The 5,512-nt window shown below is 46.0% G+C and overlaps 1 long non-coding RNA gene across 1 annotated transcript; it reads right to left on the bottom strand.

The window, feature by feature from the left end:
* Positions 1–2,011: 2,011 nt before the first annotated feature.
* LOC112543833 (uncharacterized) lies at positions 2,012–4,428 on the bottom strand. The gene is made up of 3 exons (XR_012901304.1): positions 4,209–4,428; positions 3,941–4,057; positions 2,012–2,902 (listed from the first exon to the last, which is right to left on the bottom strand). It is a non-coding gene; the product is annotated as an uncharacterized LOC112543833 (long non-coding RNA).
* Between the last annotated feature and the right edge of the window lie 1,084 nt (positions 4,429–5,512).

The following is a 5,512-nucleotide window of genomic DNA, read 5'->3' as shown; positions in this document are numbered from 1 at the left end:
GAGCTGACCATGCAGTGACTGGTCTCACCCAGGGAGCTGGAGAGCCAACTCAGCCTGGCTGGGGAAGCCTCCCAACAAACTCCACAAACTGGGAATTAACAGTGGAGAGATAAAACCCAGCTGAGGGATCCTGCCTTCAGGTCCCTAGAGGCTAGTTCTCAGGGGGAAACCCTGGGGCTTACTAGCTCCCACACAGCCAGCCTTCTCCTTGCCCCAGCTGGCTCCAGACTTTCCCAACCATGGCTCCTCCTTCCCCCCAAACTCTCTGGGAGGGGCATCTCACTCCCCATGGGTTGCCGGGCAGACTCTGTCCCTGGTAGGGAGGGGGAGCCAAGGCAAACTCAGTGTGCCTGTCCATGAGCTGCCAGCAGACAGAGCCCCAGGAATCCAGGTAATCTCCTTGGGGGTTACAGAAGCATAAAATTCGCTAAGATGACCTCATGTTAGACACACAAATTCTTGTTATGCAACAATCTCCTCCTCAAATGAAGTCAGGATTAAGCTTCATTTTAGGTGTGAAGGAAGTTAGGCAAAGTGTGGAGCAAATATCTCAAGTAGTGGAGTTCTAGTGCACAACAAGAAAGTCAAGACCAGTAAAGGCTAGCTGACTTTCTAGTATATTTTAAAGCAGAAGAGTGTCAAATACTTTGGAATGGAAATACTTCTGGGACCACTAATGAAGGAAGATAGCATACTTCCTAGACAATGAGGCAAGGCTAATTAAAATGTCAGATAACACAAGTAGTATTGTTTGAAATATATTTTCAAGCATTCAAGAACACCTCTTTATCAGCTATGAACTTAGCTTTTCTATAAATAAAATCCTTGGCATTTTAAGAGCAATCATACTGATCTGACCTCTGCTTGCTATCAACCTAGACTGGCAAATCAAAATGTATATGACATTTTAAATGATCCCAACAAATACGCTCTGATGTGTTGAACAAAGTGGTTAGTTAGGGACTGTTCTCTACTTGAGGGCAAATATGCCTGGAAAGTTTAACTGGTGTAAAAAAGTGGAAATTTTCAGTAATTAATAGTATATTTTCTTTTAGAGTTTTCTGGCAGTGTCTGCTTGGAATGGCTGCATGGGATTCTTATGTTACAGACACTCATCCATGTTACTTCTCAACATGTAGGCTACGTCTAGACTGGCATGATTTTCCGGAAATGCTTTTAACGGAAAAGTTTTCCGTTCAAAGCATTTTCGGAAAAGAGCGTCTAGATTGGCATGGATGCTTTTCTGCCAAAGCACTTTTTGTGGAAAAGCGGCCATGGCCAATCTAGACGTGCTTTTGCGCAAAAAAGCCCCGATTGCCATTTTCGCGATCGGGGCTTTTTTGCGCAAAACAAATCTCAGCTGTCTACACTGTCCCTTTTGTGCAAAAGGGACTTTTGCTCGAACAGGAGCCACATAGTATTTCCACAAAAAGCACTGATTTCTTACGGTAGGAAGTCAGTGCTTTTGCGGAAATTCAAGCGGCCAGTGTAGACAGCTGGCAAGTTTTTCCGGAAAAGCGGCTGATTTTCCGGAAAAACTGGCCAGTCTAGACACAGCCATAGGGATCATATGCATAATGAAAGACTACTGAAAATATGCTTTAATAATCCCATAATAAAAAAATACTTGTTTGTTGTCACTTGACTGTTTTCACTTGCTTCTTTCTTAGATCCTCATTCTGCAAGGAGCTTGGCATGGATAGCCCCTGTGTCAGCCCAGAGCCACATTGACTTCAGTGGTGTCTCATGGGTGGCATCTATTGTAGGACTGGGGCCGTAGTTTCTGTTGCTTTGCAGATCAGTATTTCTTCACTTGTGTCGTGAGAGGAGCGATCAGTCAGCCTTTTGTTGTCATAGGAAAATAATGAAACGGTATAATACCAGACCTCAGCCCACTGCCGCATTGCTAATCATTCTCAATTGCCAAGCTGTGGAACTCATTTCAGAACCTGGCATCTGGGTCTTTGGCACACCCCTCTGACAGTTGCGGTGTGCAGTTGCCTCTGGGTTGCTAATAGCAAGAATGATGATTGGCTGCCTTGTGCTCTTGAATCTATTTATTTTGGACCTTTATTTTACTATTTACTTTGTAAACACATGCCCCAGGCATGTTCAAGGAGACATGCACAATGCCCAATACCATGTACAATGTCAGCTAGTTAGATCAGAGTCAAAAGCTGCCGCCTTTTTGGAAAACACCTGAACAAAGAGAGGGGCTTTCCCTTAAAGTCATTGGGCTACAGCATGTGTGTGTGCAACTCTGTTGAAGGCAAAGGAGTTGTACCTGCTTATACCAAGGCTGAATTTGACTCAATAGCTTTTATGTCTCTCAGAAGGATGGACTCCCACGCTGACAAACAGGCACACAAACTCTCTAAAATATATACCAGATAAGGAACCTGATTTTAGGGTTAAACACAGACAAAGCTGTTCTTACTAAACAAACCACTTTGTTTTTACAGGTTCTATGACAGTATAAACATGCTATTTCCTCTGCTTCCACCCTCCCCCACTCCTTGCAAAGACAGAGTCAATAATGGCCTTGGCTAATACTTCCTAGCACTGGTGTGTATCTGGATAACAGAGGTGGATTTGTGGGTTCAGCTCAGTACAATGTATTTTCCTTCATGCAGTCGCCCGCAGCAGCATTCACCCTTTCTCTGCACTTTGCCAGTTCGCCACATTTTGCAGCAAGAGAGGCTGAGTTGGAGGGAGGGAGGGAAAAGCCTCTCTCCCTTTCTTCAGTGAGCTGGAGATAGGGTGTGGGTGTGAATAGGGTTGCCAGGTGTCCAGTTTTCGCCCGGCCAGTCCGGTTTTGCCACCTTTGTCCAGTAAAAAACCCCAGAAAATATTTTGTTTTTCTCAGCTCGAAGGCGGTGGGGACATTCTTCCCTTGCTGCATCTGGTGGGGGCAGGGGAGCAGGAAGCATGGGGTTATTTAAAGGCACAGTGACCTTTTTTTACTCAACCAATTTTTTTCCCCATTGGGTATTTTTTTTTTAAGTATCTGGCAACCCTAGGTGGGAATGGAGAAATCATTTTCTCTCTCACACGCACGCTTTCCTCCCCTTCCCAAGAGGGCTGAGGTCCTTCTTCAAATGGCTCTTGCTTGGGGATTGGGGCAGGGCCGGATTAAGGGGGCGTGGGGGGCCAGCCGGGCAGCTGCCTGGGGCACCAACCTCATAGACTCATAGACTTTAAGGCCAGAAGGGACCATTATGATCATCTAGTCTGACCCCCTGCACAGTGCAGGCCACAGAATCTCACCCACCCACTGCTAGAAGAATCCTCTCACCTATATCTCAGATACTGAAGTCCTCAAATGATGGTTTAAAGACCCCAAGATGCAGAGAATCCTCCAGCAACCTATGGGGGGCGCCTGATGGCAGCTCTAAGGGGTGCAGTGTGCCAGGGGCGAGGCTGCACATGCATTGCATGCCTGCTGCCCTAGGCGTCGGAATGACTCAAATTGGCCCTGGATTGGGGCACCTAAAGGGCTCTCCCCCAACACTGGCTCCATTCTTGCAGTGCTCTTCCCTCTCGTTTCCTGAGCAAAATGGGATCACCAGTGATGCAGCCAGTGTAAGGGAGGCTCAGGCTGGATCTGCACAGAAGTTCCCTGAGTCCAGGGCCATCAGGAGTGGGGAGAGGGCAAAGGGGGCAGTTGCCCCAGGGCCCAGTGATTTAAAAGGTCCCAGGGCTATGGGTTTCCCCACTGCTACCATGGCAGCATTGGCAGCCGGAGCCCCCAGGCCTTTTAAATCGCCACCAGAGCCTGGATGATGCTAAGAGCTGACTGGAGATGGGGCAGCAAGGTCCAGGTGGTACTGAGGGCAGGCTGCCCCTAACCCTGCCCCAGGTCCCACCCCTTCCAGGGGCCTGGAGCTAAGCTCCCCCCTCCCATTGCCCAAAACCTGGCGAAGTCCACTGCTAGTCCTACCTGAGCGAAGGAACGTGCTTTCCCTGCTAGTCTGTATCGCTTGTTAGAGAGAGGCCAGGACCCCACCATTTTCATGACTGAGCCACCTGGAGCTTCTGAGCTGGAGCTTGCCTACTCCTGCAGTAAGAAAATGTTTAGTATTTTAATCTCTCTTCCCATTTTTAGAAATAATTTATGTATGAACACACACTCTGCTTACTAATCATTTCTGAAACGAATGTGGAATTTTTCTAAAATTAAACGATCATTCTTGCCTCTTCACACTTGCCTGTCATATCTTTCTTAATGCAAATCAGTCATTGACTGGAGACACCTACTGTAAGAAGCTATTTCAACTGTCTCATTGGTAATAAGATGATTTTAAAAGTGAAAACAGCTTTGGAGAGATAAACTCGGTTGGTGGAATAGGGGGAAAATGGAAAAAAAAGAGAAGCTCTTTCTTTGAAACCTAGTGAATGCCCACTCCCTCCCAAAGCCAGAGCTATAGCCTTGCACCCCAATTCCTTAGCCCCCTCCCCACCCTAACCATTTAGATCCCACTGCTTTCCTAGAATGCAGGAGTATAGAATTCAGGAGTTCTGATTCCCAGTATTCTGCTGTTGTCTAGCAAACACCTGTCACCACTAGCCAAATACACGTCATATCTCCTTTCAGTTCGAACAAAGGATAAGAGTTATTCCAGTTTCTGTAGCAGTATTCTGAATGGAGGAGTTGAAGGCTCACATTTCACACTCTGGTGCAGATCTGTGGGTGAGGCCTGGAAGGGAACCGGATAGAGTTCCTGTTTTCAACATTTTCTAAAAACAAACCAACCCGCCCATACAAAACAAACACATTTGTTTAGTTATGAGAATGAGAAAGTATCCTTTTAACATGTTTTATTATGATGAAATATTCTAATGTGTTAATTATGGCCTGACGCCCAACAGATCACCAGTGTCCTAGTCTTTTGTTATGGGTCACAAATTGCAATTGAAATTGCACACTGAAGTGAACACTATCTTCCTTGAGAGGAGCCTGTGACTTTAGTCTCTTTGATGCAATGTCCATAGATGCCTCCAGCAAAGTAAGTAGTGGAGATCTTTACTGAGGGCATGAGTAGTTTCAATGCCATTGGGCAGCTTCTCTTCCATTACAAGTTATGGAAAATTATGGCTCTTGCAAGAGAAAACTATAACTCTGTCTTCTCCTAACATGCCAGTGCTTGACTTTGCAATCTAAAAAGAGCTCTTTTAACAGAAGGCTTCTTGTGCACATTTTTTTAATAAAGAAAAAGGTAAAAATATTCTGTGGTGTGCAAACATGACAGCCCTCCCTCCACATCATGAGTCACCACAGCACGGTTTGAGGCCTGAACTGCTAGCACTCCAGCATAGCATTGCTTGAGTTACAGGACTCACTGCATTTGGCCTGGTCTAAACTACAAAAACCACCTTGCAGCTACCTACTTATGAACATGTCTGCCATTCAAATGGTCTCCCACCAATGTTAGTGCCTTATTTTGGTGACTTAGTAACACCATCTCCCTGAGGGGCATTCAGCTACGCTTTGTGTACTAAGGTTGATGCCATG

The sequence above is a fragment of the Pelodiscus sinensis genome, chromosome 1 (assembly GCF_049634645.1).
Source record: "Pelodiscus sinensis isolate JC-2024 chromosome 1, ASM4963464v1, whole genome shotgun sequence".
Classification (NCBI taxonomy): Eukaryota; Metazoa; Chordata; order Testudines; family Trionychidae; genus Pelodiscus; species Pelodiscus sinensis.
This window is presented reverse-complemented; position numbering and strand designations above follow the sequence as displayed.